This window comes from Rattus rattus, chromosome 4 (genome assembly GCF_011064425.1).
Source record: "Rattus rattus isolate New Zealand chromosome 4, Rrattus_CSIRO_v1, whole genome shotgun sequence".
Classification (NCBI taxonomy): domain Eukaryota; kingdom Metazoa; phylum Chordata; class Mammalia; order Rodentia; family Muridae; genus Rattus; species Rattus rattus.
Genome location: NC_046157.1, coordinates 91,304,353 through 91,319,843, shown reverse-complemented (window position 1 = coordinate 91,319,843; position 15,491 = coordinate 91,304,353). Strand labels below are relative to the sequence as shown.

General features: G+C 39.0%; 1 pseudogene; it reads left to right on the top strand.

Annotated features, from left to right (window-relative positions):
* Positions 1-8,406: 8,406 nt before the first annotated feature.
* On the top strand, positions 8,407-9,516 carry LOC116899231 (annotated as a pseudogene).
* The last annotated feature ends 5,975 nt before the right edge of the window (positions 9,517-15,491 follow it).

Sequence of the window (15,491 nt, the reverse complement as noted above, 5' to 3'; positions counted from 1 at the left end):
AGAAAATACAAACCTGTTTTTAATTAACTGCTACTGGAGAGTAAGATTAGCATAGAATAACTTTCGTGTTTTATATTACACATGATTTCATCCACTAGAAACACTGAATAAATGCTGGAGACCAAACCCAGTTACATAAAGCGCTACAGCACTATGGTTTATAGACACATACCCAAGGTCAGCTACTATCTCCTCTCCTGTGCCACTTCTCACATGAATTTTCTGTTGAATTTCTGGTTATATTCTTTCTTCTGGTTTATCATAATAGCTCATAAGCAAGGCTTCTTTTGCAAATGCTATGTCTATTGTAATGATTATGCATGACAATATAGTTCTACAACTTTATTTTCTAATTAATCATTTATCATAGAAAAACATTCCAATGTTGTCTCCAGTACCACTTTTCTATGTCTGAGATATTGTATTCATTGTGTAATTTTTGCATAGCACAGTTAGCTTTGAAATGCATATTATGGAAGAATCAAGTGTAAATCCTAGTAGATCTAAGACCAACTCATTTAACTTATAAGATAATACTCTGAAAAATCCCCATGTAGGGCAGGATTAAAAGAAAATTGAGTAATATGCCATTGTCAGCCAGGGAAAGAGAAAGATGAAAATGACACAGAATAGGGAACATTGAAACTCTTACAAATGGCAATGGAGAAAATGGATAATATTGAAGACAAGTGGTCAGAGCATGGAAATAGGTTTGGATGATGGGCAGAGAATTTACATGAAGTCTACAGAAGGAAAGTATAGCTGAAATCAGTGAGAATCTGAACATTGGAACTTCTGCAATGGCTTCGCCTACCAGAGGTTGGTGCCAGTAAAAGATAGCAGATCCTGAAAGAATCATGTCCAATGTGAGTCCACAGTTAAAAGGGATTATTGAAGGACTTAGGGGACTAGGTTAGGTCCTGGGAGAATACATCCTCATCCTTCTCCTGTCTGCTACAGTCACCACAAACATTTGCTCCCTTCAAGCTGCTACTCACTATATTGTGATAAAGCCAGGTGGTCCTCACCAAAGCTGAGCACACAGCTGTTCCCAAGATGCAAAGTTCCTGAGAATGAACACTCTACACTTTATCAGAGTTAGGTAATGTGATAATGTGGTAATGTGGTATACAGTATGTTGATAGACAGTCCCAAGAAAAGCCTGTGATCACATGCCTATAGGGGCTCATAAACTAATATTTTTCCCAGGTTTGGTCTGGACCCTTTCAATGATCAGAAAAATTGTACCTATACCTTACATTTTTCTGAGCTATTACTGTAACTCTCACAGACAGAATTGCGCATTTATGATACAGCTTATTATTAATGTAATTACTTTGTGTATGAAGCAGTTTTTGACTACCACATGACTAGGCACATGCCAGATTAATCTATGAACATTTTCTGAACAGTCAATGTGTGCATATGCCAGGTTTGTTTCACCTACTGTTTTTCCTGTTGATGTGTTGATATCTCTCTCTCTCTCTCTCTCTCTCTCTCTCTCTCTCTCTCTCTCTCTCTCTCTCTCTCTCTCTCTCTCTCTCTCTCTCTCTCTCTCTCTCTCTCTCTCTCTCTCTCTCTCTCTCTCTCTCTCTCTCTCTCTCTCTCTGTCTCTCTCTCTCTCTCTCTCTCTCTCTCTCTATATATATATATATATATATATATATATAATCAACTTAAACTCATTGCAAGAATGGGGATAAGTAAATTTTTTTGGAGTTATAGCTTACTTATTTAATTGCTACAATTCTCTTTTGATAATTATGTACTTTATATGTTCAAAACCCCACATTTTTTAAGCTTTTTCTTCTAACTATTATCACAGAATAACTTGAAGTTATCAGTTACCAGTTCTATAAAGCATAATTATGACTGAAAAACCTAAGGCTATCTAGCATTCGATATATAACCAGCAGCTAATCAATAAAATGTTTTTTCTCATTACCTGTGAGTTCTCCTTTTTATTAACAAGAATAAATCTGGCATCTAAATCACAGTGACATAGAACTTTGGCTGCTTTCTATTACAGGAAACATCCACTAAAATCAGGCCTGGGGCATTTAAATAAAGCAGAGCTCAGGATGGCAATGAATGGGTGAGCTAGGGCTGCTGAGTTCTTCAAGAAAGAATGGCTATTTTGTTACTGCTACTTACTTATATTTCATTGCTTTATATACAGGGAAACTATTCTCACCATGGGAAGTACACATGGTATCATTGCTTCTTTTTTGTTGCTCCAATAGGAGAAAGGGTTAGATTCAAATTCATACATTAGACTTGCAATTCCTTGAAAAAGCACCATTTCTGAAATTTTTTAAAAATAATTTGTAACAAATGCCAAAAATAGAGTCAATATCCATATTCTTGGTTATAATCAACCAGTGAATAGTCTTTTAAGTCATGTAGCAAACCATTCAAATGGGATCCTGGGCCTGTGAGATTGCTCAGTGGGAAAAGGAACATGCTGTGACAAGTCTCAGACATTGAATTGGATAGCTGAGACCTACCCAGTAGAGAAAGAGATACAACCATGCTGACCTATGACCTCCACATATGCACTGGTAGCATGCATCCTTCTCATGATAAATAAATAAATAAATAAATAAATAAATAAATAAATAAATACTTAAAATCTCATTAGTAATAATGTTTTTCCCCAGCAAGATGTTTTCCATTGAATTAAAAAGCTCAACACTTCAGCATCCATTAGATTTACTAATTGAAGTTAATTTAATGCTCTCAGAGGCTAAAAGGCATACACAGAGAAACATGGAAATTTAAAAGATTTTACCGACTGATTAGCAGTGATTCTGTAAACAGGTGGCACAGTGATTAGCCTGTCTGGGAGCAGCTCTTGATGAGGAATATTAATTTTCATTTGCATTAATAGCCTTTGACATCAGCACCTTTTATGCTGCTTGCTGTCCTTCTCAGTGGGTAGTAAGGCTTATTCTCTCCAGGATGACTGGCCACTTGCATTAAGAATTCATCAGAGAAATAAACATTGAGAGTTCTGCCCCACATAGCTTTGGAGAAATTCATACTGATGCTGGGAATAGAGAACAGAGACATGGGAGTCTTCTACTTCCACAAGGTTCTGAGGTGTCTTCCAAGCTTCCGGTGACACTGTACAGAAAGCCCTCTGTGTTCATATCAAGTTCTAAGACTTCCAAGGACTTCTCAAACCCAGTCTTCTGAAAATACTCTCATGACATTTCTAATTCTAAGGGCAGATGCAGGGGATAAACAAATGCCTCTTAACAAGGCTTTAATCTTAGGGTTAAAAATTCCTATATCTTTGTTGTTCTCAGTGATAGGCTCTGCCAAACAATGCTAAGAGTACCCATGTGTATGAGCTCCAAATGATAACTAGAAGAGAAACATGGGGAACTCCACACCAGAATTGAATTGAATGGAGAGAAAAATAGAACACAAAACAAAAGCAAGAAAAAAGAAAATGGAAATGAGATGAAAGCATTGTCCTAACTAGCTTCAACATAGCACAAACTAGACTTACCTGAAAAGTAAAAAACATCATTTCAAGCATTGCCTCCATCCGATTGGCATTTGTCCATGTTCTCAATTCCTAAATGATATCAGAGGTCTGAGCTCACTGTTGCCTGTATAACCCTAGGCAAGTGAGCCTGAGCTATATAAAAAAGGTAGATGAGCAAGCTAGAAGAAGCAAGACAGGAAGCAGTGTTCCTCCATAATCCATGCTTCAAGCTCCTGCTTTGAGCTCCTACCTTGTCTTTCCCCCATAATGGACTGTAAAGTGTAAGCCAAATAAACCCGTTCTTCCTCAAGTTGCTTTTGGCCATGGTCCTAGAAACCAGGATTCTTCACAGTTAAATATAAGCTTTCTCATTTTAGGAATATAGAATTCTCAAGATGAGATGTTGAGAAGTTTAATACTACAAGGACTCCCATCTACTTTTTAACTATTATCAAATAACCTGGAATCAAGGTTACAATGTATAGTGGCTTAAATGAGGAAGGCCCACAAAGGTTTATATTTTTGAATACTTGGTCCACAGTTGATAGAACTCTTTACGAGCAGTAGAAGGCATGGTTTTGTTAGAAGAGGTATGTCACTGTAGCTGACTTTGAGCTTTGAAAAGATATTCCCAGTGGGTTTCTCTTGCTGTGTCTCCTAGTTGTGGAGTAGGTGCTGTTGTAGTTGTCTGCGAACACTGGCTTCAAGCTTCTTACCCCTTTTAAGGCAGACTCCATGCCAATGAATCTCCAGACATCTTCAGTGATAGATTGTAACTGTTAAGCTCCCTGGACTAACCAGATAGCTACCTGGTTGTCTATGTTTTACACCATGTGGAGAGATGCTATTGGAATACTCATCTCCAACTGAGACGAGTTCAGTACTTCTTTTTAAAACTTTGAGGTGATTAAACACGAAAGCTATACATTGATCTACAATGTGGGCAGCAACAGTCATACATTTAATCCTTAGATTGTGAAGCATTACCTTGGTTATCCACATGTTTGGTTTTCACTCTAGACTCTTGAGAGATTCTTAGTCCTCCAGGGAAAATATGCTGTCTACATGATCTGATGGAGCATGGTTCTTCTACTCACATTCTGATTCATCATTAAAACAGTGGAGTTCTCATTTTCCCTCCTGTGTAAAACTCCTAAATGCCAGATGAAATTTCACTACCTTGTAAGGAATTTTCCCTTTTGCCCATGCATACATGCTAGTCAGTAAAAATCAGTGCTCCTCTCAGTATTGAACTAAAACATCCATGAAATTGTATTTCTACATTTCCATCTTTATCTTCTACTTCCGAGATAGAAAAACATATTCACGTGTCAAGTTCTTTCCTGATCATGAATACAATCCATGTGATGAATCCTAGGAGTAAGACTTCACTGAGACCTGAGTGTTCCCTGATTTTTAAACCTCATTCACTAGCTCAGTAAAATTGGCATGGAGGTGGACATTTCCTTGCTGAGAAATCTCTGTAGTATCCTGACTCTCATTTCCATAACTACCTTCAGAACATTGGTAAATAGATATCTTAGTTCATGGAATCATTACTTTTGGGTCATGAAATCTTTATGGATGGCATTTTTTTCTGATCCTCATTTCAAACAGCATCAGAGATGATGAGAGGGTAACAAACTCCACAGTGATGATTGGAGCTCCCTGAGCTGCTGCGACTTGGCAGCAGGCGCCCATTGTTCATCACCCAGCTGGTCTTCTTTATGCTGGTCACCACCCTCTGCACTGCACTCATCTTCCCCAGGAGGTTGGCATCTGACAGAGTAAACAAACTGACTCACACCCTGATTGCAAAACTCTTGAAAATATAAACATCTCTCCCAAGGGCCATGACAGGAAGCTTTTATATGTTGTTTTGTTTCTACAAATGTATTCCAGTCTTCAGAGTAGCACAACTCCCCATGAGTGTGCCTGTGGTGATAAAAGGGTTGCAGTCTGATCCTTGATGTGATAGCCATATGGAGAGTGGCACTGATGAAGAAAAGGAGAAGTACAGCTATGTTTTGGAAAATCTCAAAGAATATTCCCGTAGGAAAAGGTATTAAGTTTTAACTAAGAGGACCTTTCATCTACTTAATGATTTGATAAAAATCCAATTTTGAAGTAATTCTCTCCCTTCTGACACGTGTATTTGTCTGCACATTTAGCCAGAGGCCTGTAATTTTCTTCCCAATTTCTCTATTCCTTGATTAAATTGAGAGAAGAAAAGTAACATTGGGGAGAGGGGGCATTTTGACCTATAACTGAGGCAGACAAAAGCATAGTACCATTTAACCAAATTCTTTCTCCAATTTTACTTTTGTTTTCATCCTGCTCATTGCAGCCTCTGAAGCCAGACATCACATACACTGGTTTTCATTATATGAAATTTCTTTGTTACTGGTTGAAAATCATATTTTAAGAGTTATTTAAATCTAGGATTTCATTAGTTGCAGAATTAAAGCAAATCAACTGATTCTAGTAAATTTTCATGTCACTTCTAACTTTTTATTTTATTGTTTTCTTTTATATTTTACTTCAAAGATCTGATTTGATGATTTATTTTATAGAATAATTATATTTCTGTAATATAACACAAATTTTTCACTTTAAAACATATCTTTGGGAATCTGGAATTGTAGCTAAGTAATAGATCATGTATGTTCAGCATTAGCAAGGTCTGGTCTTCAATTCTAATACTAGAAAAGAGTAACCAGAAAGGAATTTATGCATTTTGTAAGACAACAACCTTTTTGCAACATATTTATTTTAGGAGGAAATTTTTAGGCTTGGAGAGAAACCGTATCTTTGTACTTTCTAGTGTTTTTTTCCCCTGATATTAACAGAGCTTTTATAATTAACTGTTTCCTTTCTTGAAAAATAGCAGTTAGTAATAGAAGGATAGAAGCAAGTCAATGAGGCTATAACAAAACATCATCAAATTCTGTATTTAATAAAATTCATTAATGTTCTATGGTTTATTACAATCATAGTTCTTGTCTTAAGCTGACAAGTTTTCATGGGATACTTTAGATAACTAGTGTTGTGCGTTTTAGAATAACTATAGGGAAACATTTTATAGCACACATGTATATTTTACTAAATTTTATCCAAACTCAAACATCGAACTTGTTTGTTTCATACTGCAGATTCTGAGTACCTGTTTCCCTTATACCATCTACATTCCTTTGTGTCCTCCATTGTTCTCTGTCATCTGCCATGTACAACCTATGAGGCTGCACAGTGGCTCTACAATTGTGAGTATGGGAACAAAAACCAAAAGAATGAATGCTTCCACCTTTTGTCTCAATCCTGATTGCAGTTTCTAAGGAACCACTTTAGAAATTCTTCAGTAGCCCCAAATGATAGAGAGTTCTATTCTTCCTCAAGATTCAAATGGATCTTAATCATGACCTACTCAGAAGCAAGGCAATCTATTAAAATGCCAATGTCCCACCTTGACCCAGAGATAGACCCCTATTTTAAACACTCTTCACCCAGGTTGCAAAGTTGGAGAACTTTGTTCATCAAGTGGGGTTCTCCAACTTTGCACTTAGAAACACCAAGTCTAGGAATGTATATGTATCACTTATTATCTATTAAAAACTCATCTGACCACTCACTTCATGAGAATATGTTTATAAAGATGACATAAAATATGTCCTGAAGTCTTAGTAGTATAAAGTGAAGGCAAAAGAATCTTCAAGGCCAAAGTTCAGCTTTGACTTATGTCCTGGCATCCAGGCTAATTACAAAATATAAACAAACAAACAAACACACAACAGAAAAGATGCCATGTACCTGAACAGGGAAACCACAAAGTGTCTTTCTTGCTGTCCTCTGTCTCATTTGTTCTTGTTATTTCATCTTGGATATTTGTCATCTATGGCATGAAGACAAGTTAAAAATCTTACAGAAAAAATAGTTGAGAAATGACAACCTCAGAGTACAGTTAAGAAAAATCCACTAACTTTAGATGCTAGAGTTTGAAGTGATAATTGAATCTAAGAATGTCTGAAGTGACTGAATGGTTCAATAATTGGAATAAATAAATCTTGACTCTTTTATTTAAAGGCAGAAATCACCAGACTCTTATGTATAAAAGGTCAAAAGATATACATGCTTGTGCAGGATGACGTTGCATTCCTTAATGTTTCTGTGATATAATATCTGATACTGGATTAACATAGACGTCATGAAACTCTTAACTAGGTGATCTTTTAGTGGTATTGCTAACTCTATGCACCCAAATGGAAAGACTGTTTCATAAAGAGGCAGAGGCTGGAACATTTGTAGTCAGTCCCCCACAGCTGTATAAGGGTTGCTATTGCTGTGATTAAATACCATGGCCATAGAAAGTTGGGAAGGGAAGGTTTTATGTTGCTTAACTTCTGTACCATACATTACTGAAGAAAGCAATTATGGCAGAAATTCAAGTATGACAGTAATCCAGAGGCAGGAACTGATATACAGACCATGGAGGAGTGGTGCCTACTGGCTTGCTCTTCATAGCTTGTTCAGCCTGATCTATTATAGAACTCAGGACCACCATATAAGAGACTGAATCAACCACAATGAGCTGAGCACCCCCACATCAACCATTAATCAAGAAACTGTACCACAGGGCAATCTGGTAGGGACATTTTATCAGTTTAGATTCATTCTTCCATGATGGCCTTAGTCTGTGTCAAGGTGACAAAAAAACTAGACAGCATTCCAGCTAATGCTGCTTGACAGAATGAATAGAGACAATCACTTCTGGTTGCAAGAACTACCACCTGTCCTAAATTATAAGTACAATTTCAATTCATATTGGTCATATATTACTTGTCATTACCCATAGGAGAAATTGTTGTTCACACTTTGCTGCGGGCACTGCTCTGTCACCCCATCCTTAGCTGATCGCAATGGAAGAAGAAATTGCCACACTCATCATTGATAATGGCTCGGTCAGGTGCAAAGCTGGCTTTGCTTACTACCACGTCCCCAGGGCCATGTTTTCTTCCATCGTTGGGCAACCCCGACACCAGGGCGTCATGGCAGGCACGGGCCAAAAAGACTCCTACATGGGTGACGAGACCCAGAGCAAGAGGGGTATCCTGACCCTGAAGTATCCTATCGAGCACGGCGTTGTCATCAACTGGGATGACATGGAGAAGATCTGGCACCACACCTTCTGCAATGAGCTGCGTGTGGCCCCTGAAGTGCCCCTGGGGCTTCTGACTGAGGTGCCTCTGAACTCCAAAGCTAACAGAGAGAAGATAATGTTGAAACCTCCAACACTCCAGCCATGTAGCCATGTACATGGCCATTCAGGCAGTGCGATCCTTTTATGCATCTGCGCACACCACTGGCATTGTCATGGACTCTGGTGATGGGTCATACACACAGTGTCCATCTACGAGGGCTACACTCTTCCCTATGCCATCTTGGGTCTGGACCTGGCTGGCTAGGGCTTTCAAACTACCTCATGAAAATTCTGTCTGAATGGAGCTACAGCTTTACAACCACTTCTGAGAGGGAAATTGTTCATGACATAAAGGAGAAGCTGTGTGCTACGTTGCCCTGCATTATCTTCCTCTTTGGAGAAGAGTTATGAGCTGCCTGATGGGCAGGGATCACCATCGACAATGAGCGGTTCCATTGTCCAGAAGTTCTCTTCCAGCCTTCCTTCCTGGGTTTGGAGTCCTGTGGCATCCATGAGACCACCTTCAACTCCATCATGAAATGTGATGTGGACATCCGAAAAGACCTGTATGCCAATACGATGCTATCTGGTGGTACCACCATGTATCCAGGCATTGCTGACAGGATGCAGAAGGAGATCACAGCCCTAGTACCCAGCAAAATGAAGATTAAGATCATTGCTCCCCCAGAGCTTAAGTACTCAGTCTGGATTGGTGGCTCCACCCTGGCCTCACTGTCCACCTTCCAGTAGGTGTGGATCATCAAGCAGGCGTATGACTAGTCAGGCCCCTCCATCCATCATCCACTGCAAATGCTTCTAGATGGACTGAGCAGATGCCAGGCATCTGCTGAATGGGCTGATTCTGAAGTATCGATTTGCCCTGGCAAATGTATACACCTCATGCTAGCCTCATGAAACTGGAATAAACCTTTGAGAAGAAATGTGTCCTTGAAGCTTGTAGCTGATATCAGCACTGCATCATAGAACTTGTTGCTGATTTTTGACCCTGTATTCAAGTTAATTGTTCCCTTGGTATATGTTTAATATGCTGTGCATAGCTTGATTTAGTTCTTAGTTCATGTGGCTCGGTCACCTAGTGGCTGGGAAGAGCACACTGTGGAAGAGAACTCCTCAACCTCTTGCATCTTTGTAAGCACCAAGTACTGATCTGTGTAGGGTATTAACAGACAGCAGACTTCCAGGATTTTCAGAGGCTGGCAAGGGTTCCTGAACCAGTTACCACTTTATTCTTGCCGTCTAACAGGTGAGAAAGGTCCTAACTGGCCTTAGGACCCAGTTTCCTTTCTGTTTTTTTTCCTCCTGACTGCAGGGTGTTGTGTGTTGCTATTTGCCTTGAGTTGGGAATATTTGCATCAACACCTGTAAATGTATTCATCGTTTTCATTCATGTAAGGTTTTCCATACTCAATTCCTTAAGAAATGACAAATTTTGGTTTTCTACTGTTCAGTGAGAAAAGTAGGCCCCAGCAACTGTGTAAAGAAAAATAAAAGTGCTGCACTAACTGAAAAAAAAAAAAGAAAGAAAGAAAAAATTGTCATAACCATGAGGACTGGAGAAGGCTTTGCTTAATTGAATCACATCTTAGATTGCATTAATTAATTCTTCCTAGACCCTGTCCTTTACTAAAGGGCAAATCATCTATTTCATATGGAACCACATAGCGATTATATAACATTTCTTTACAAAGGACACTTAATTAGTGTCCATTCTAGCTTTTAAATCGCTTGTACTTCAATCTTAATTTTTTGGTTTGCTTGTTTTGGTTTTTTGATTAATTAATTTTCTAAAAATGTGTTCATTTTACATACCGCTCACTGTGCCCCTCCAAGTCACTCTCTTCCATAATCATCCCCCATTCCCCTTCCCCTTCTCCTCAGAGAGGGTTCCCCACCCCTCACCCCATATCCTCTCACCTGGCACAACAAGTCTCTGTGGGGCTAGGCATATCCTCTCCCACTGAGGCCAAACCAAACAGTCCAGTTAGAACATATCTCATGAACAGGCAACAGCTTTTAGGATAGCCTCTTTTCCAGTTGATCGGGACCCACATGCAAACCAAACTGCATATGTGCATGGAGGTGTAGGTTCAGCCTAAGCTCGCCCTTTGTTTGCAGTTCAGTCTCTGAGAGCCCCAAGAGTCCAATAGTTGACTCTATTCGTCTTCCTGTGAATTTCTTTTCCCCTTTGGGGCTACAATCTTTCCCACTATTCTTCCATAAGAGTACCCAAGCTCCATCCACTTGGCTATGAGTTTGGCTATGAGTGTATACATACATCTGAGTCAGCTGCTGGGTGAAGCCTCTCAGAGGACAGCCATGCTAGACTTCTGTTTGAAAGCATAATAGAGTATCAGTAGTAGGGTCAGGGGACAATCTTGTTTATATAGTCCAACAAGTGCAACAGTTTTTCCCTAATGTTTTGGTTCTATGACCAGCACCTGGAATACAATTATTAAGTATGCCAGGGGAATCTGACAAGAAACTCTGGAAAGGTCATATAGCCTCTATAGAAGCCCTGCTTAATGAGTTCCAGAATCGTGTATATGTAGACTATTCCAGTTAAACACCAAAAAGACACATTCTATTCACAGTCCCATGAACTTTTCTTAAAATTAGACCTTATGCTGGGACACAAAACAAATATCAACAAGTTCAGAAAAAAATGGAATAATGATGTGCATCCTTTCTGCCCATAATGAAATATAAAATCAATACCAAAAGAATCTCTAGGAATTACAGAAACTCTTAGATATCAAATAATACATTGCTGAATGGTGAATGGATTGGAGAAAAATCAAGAAAGGTTTTTTTAGAAATCATGAAATGAAATAAATGTGAAAACGATACCAAAATACCCCTCCAGGAAACATTAAAAAGAGTCCAGAGGGACTTTTTATTGCTAAGTACATTAACTTACAAAATCCCCAAGAGTACAAATAATTGTTTGAGTTTGAAACCAGCCTGGAAGAGAAGGAGAAGAAGGAGGAGAAAGAAGAAGAAGAGGAAGAAGAAGCAGAAGGAGAAGCAGGAGCAGAAGTAGCCACCACTGGCCTCAGTGGACTCACTCCAAAATTCTAGCAGAGTGCCAAAGAATTACAACCAATACTTCTCAAGTTATCCAAAACAATAGAAACATAAGGAGTACCGAATCTTCATCTTAGGAGCAATTATTACTCTAATACTAAAACCACACAAAGGTACAACTTCAAAATATGCTGACTGAGGCAATCCAGACAAAGAAAGACAATTGGCATATGTTCACTCTAATCTGTGGCTCCTTACTCTAAATCTCCAGGTGTGAGAATAAAACAGAAGCCAGAAGACTAAAAGGGACCATGACAGTAAAAGGAGAAAAAGAGTCCTAGAAGATACGGTTTGTAGAAGAAGAGCATAGGTGCTATAAAAGAAGAAATTGGAAAAAATGTGTGTGAGTGCTTTAATGGGAGAAAGTGTAGAAAGGGAGGAGGAAGAAATGGAAAACCACACTAAGGAAGGATGTTTGGGAAAGACAAAAGGAAATATTTTATAAGCTTATTTAGAAATATTTATGCACATGTGTACGTGTGTGTGTATGTGTGTGTGTGTGTGTGTGTGTATGTGTGTTTTAAATGTAGATACTCCATAGTAGGTGACAATGTACTCTTGAGAAATATACATGCTATGGCCATTGATTAACTCCAAGAATTTGAAGACAAGCTCCTATTGGCAAAGACACCACATACTTCAGACACAGAACTTGAAGGATACTGGACGAAAGCCTGAGATGTCACCAGTGCACTGCAGCTATCCCAACTCAGTTCATCTAACCAGGCCCTGATGAATCTCAAGTCAGTATACTTTTCTTCTCAGCCTGTCTACTTGCCAGCATTTCAAAATGCCTTGCACCCAAATGCATTGTTGTTTAAATATTATTTTCTTATAAATGTTACCTGGCTATCTGGAACTTCTCCATTCCTAATTACTTTTGTTGTGGTTATTAAGAGATGTAGTGAGCTCAAAAATGCTATGACAGAGTACAACCCACTACACTAAACTCTTAATGCCGGTATGTAGATTAGCATTACACAGACCTTTGAGCCCTTGCTCTTTCCCTCTCTGTCTCTCTGTCTCCCTCCCTCTCCCTCTCTGTCTCTCTGTCTCCCTCCCTCCCTCTCCCCTCTCCCTCTCCCTCTCCCTCCCTCTCCCTCTCCTCTCCCTCTCCCTCTCCCTCTCCCTCTCCCTCTCCCTCTCCCTCTCCCTCTCCCTCCCTCCCTCTCCCTCTCTCTCTCTCTCTCTCTCTCTCTCTCTCTCTCTCTCTCCCCCTTTCTGAAGAAACCTGATCAGCATAGACATGATTCCAAACTTTTAGAAGTTGACACCATGAAAATAACTCATGTCTGATGCACCTTACAGAACCCCCCCCCCATCTTAAAAAGGCTGCTAGGGATGGTGAGAAGGAATACAGAGACTCATTGGGTGAGTCTTTTGGTCTCTAAGATATGAAATATTATGTATTACTTTACAAGCAATAGTAAAAAATTGAAGTACAAGTAAGTGGGCAAATGTGTACTTGAATTTAACCAAGCAGCTTAAGTTAGGGAGTAGGAGGCTTGCTTTCCTTTTCTGTGACAGTGTCTATTGAAACGCCCAGTTCAAAAGTTTTCTCTTCGATGCAGTGGGAGCAAATGTGAAAAGTTTAACTGTGCAAACAATGCGTGCAAAATGTAGTTTTTCTATCACCTCTCCTACCTATAATTTTTTCATTTTCTGTAGTATGGAACTGTAGGACCCTCAGGCAAGTGATTAAATGAGTTAACCTGAGCACTAGAACAGCAAATAAAGGCAAAAGAGAGACTGACCACACTGAGAATCTTTCAGAAGCAAGTTAACACCATGAAAATAACTCATGTGTCATTCTACAACATACAGATTCCACCTCTACCTTTCAATAGGCTACAAGGGATCCTCTAGTTAGATGTTGACACTCTGGTGTGATCTTCCCATATCTGTCTTTGATTAGCAGTATTAAAGTCAGGCAGTATTTGGGCTCTCAATATCTTTCCTACTGGAAGAGGTACCTGAACAGACCTAACTGTAAAATAATTCAGCAGAAAAAAATGCTAAATGTATGCTGTAGAAGGACTTGATCTATACATAGGATAGCTCCCGCGAATGCCTCAGCTTTACGACTTGGTAGTAGAAGTCATTTTGACACAAGGTCTTTAATAACATCGCTGTTCTTTCTACAGTATTTGATAAACATGATTAATATATTCTGCAGATGATCTGTCACCTTGAGAGGCTGGTAAATGAATCAGGCTTATTAAGTGCTCCTTCTTTATTAATAGCACAAGTCACACTGCTATGATGTACACAAGTTATTAGTAGAGATAGCTTCTGCCTTATGTTGCAACACATCTTAAAAATAAGACAATGCCGAGAGGAACATGAATCATCATTACCGGAGCCTTCCACATGACCCAGGGCCATACGACTCCAGGTCTTGCAAGTCTCATAAAACTGGCTCACAAAACAGAAGATTATCCACTTTACCTTCTGGCAAGTGTGCTAAACCAGAACCAAACAAGAAAAATCTAAAATAAAGACAAAGTAATTAGCTTACACCCTTCATAAATAGTTTTTTTTTAATTCTTCTCAAAATATTGGTAAAATAAATCTGTAAACTATGATTGTAATAATCTTTTGTTGCCAAGTACCAAATAAAAAACGGGCTAGGAGAGGGAATGTAGGATGATGTTGTTATGCAGGTGAAGGCAGGTACAGGAAAGAACAAGGCCTGTCATTTGATGAGAAGAAAGGATGGAAAGGAATAAAGTTTTAGAGGAGGAGGAGAGGAAAGGAGAGAAGGGAGAACAGCCGAGAGAACATGAAGGCAGATGTTAAGATTCTTCTCTGCACGTATTCAAGTTGTTATGAATATTCTTAAGAGATGGATGTGTACAGGATTTTGTATGTCTAGATGAGCCAATTATATCTTATCAATTGGATTAGAGGTTATTGTGTTGTGTGTTCTTTCATGTGGCAATTTAATTGAGTTCAAGAGAGTGTGTGGTGGCTGCCACAGAATTGGGATGTGTATGTCTGCCATAGTGCCAACTGGCCTTGGGAACTACATGGGTAGAGAGATTGTTGACAGGCTCAGAGGGTATCCATCAGCAGTGTGAAATGAGATGGAGCAAAGTGGTGAGAAACTTTGCTAACTGAGATGAAAATGTCTAACAGATGTCACATGGCACTACAGTGCCAGATCTAGTTCGAGATAAAAGAAACCTTTTTTTCTTTTCTTTTTTTTTTTCTTTTTTTCTTTTTAGAGCAACAGGTGGCAAACCAACATGTTGGGCAAGAATCCACTAATAATCCTAAGAGTTGAGAGAAAGTTTTATTTTCTAAGGATGAGGGGGCCAGCGCCATGTTGAGTCACATGATGGCCCAAGCACAGGAATCTTAAACAAAGAAATACAAACAGGCTTGCAGTCTACCTACCATACCTACCTACCCTACCATAATAAGACTGGCAGCTTAGAAACTTAGAGATTAACAGCTGCTTGCTTCTTAATGACAGGTATTATTGGAAGGTGATTAAGTTCATGTTTAGAAGAAGAGAGTAGAGAGTTTACCTGAATCACGTGGGGATTTTCACCTATGTTTTGGAACTTAGATGAGAAAATTAGTCACTGACTCCAAGTGGAAAGTTGTGATATTTACAAGTTAATAAAGTTATTTAAAATGGAAGTCTGTGTACCAGGTAGAGTGAATATAGACATATATTATAGAAATTATTAA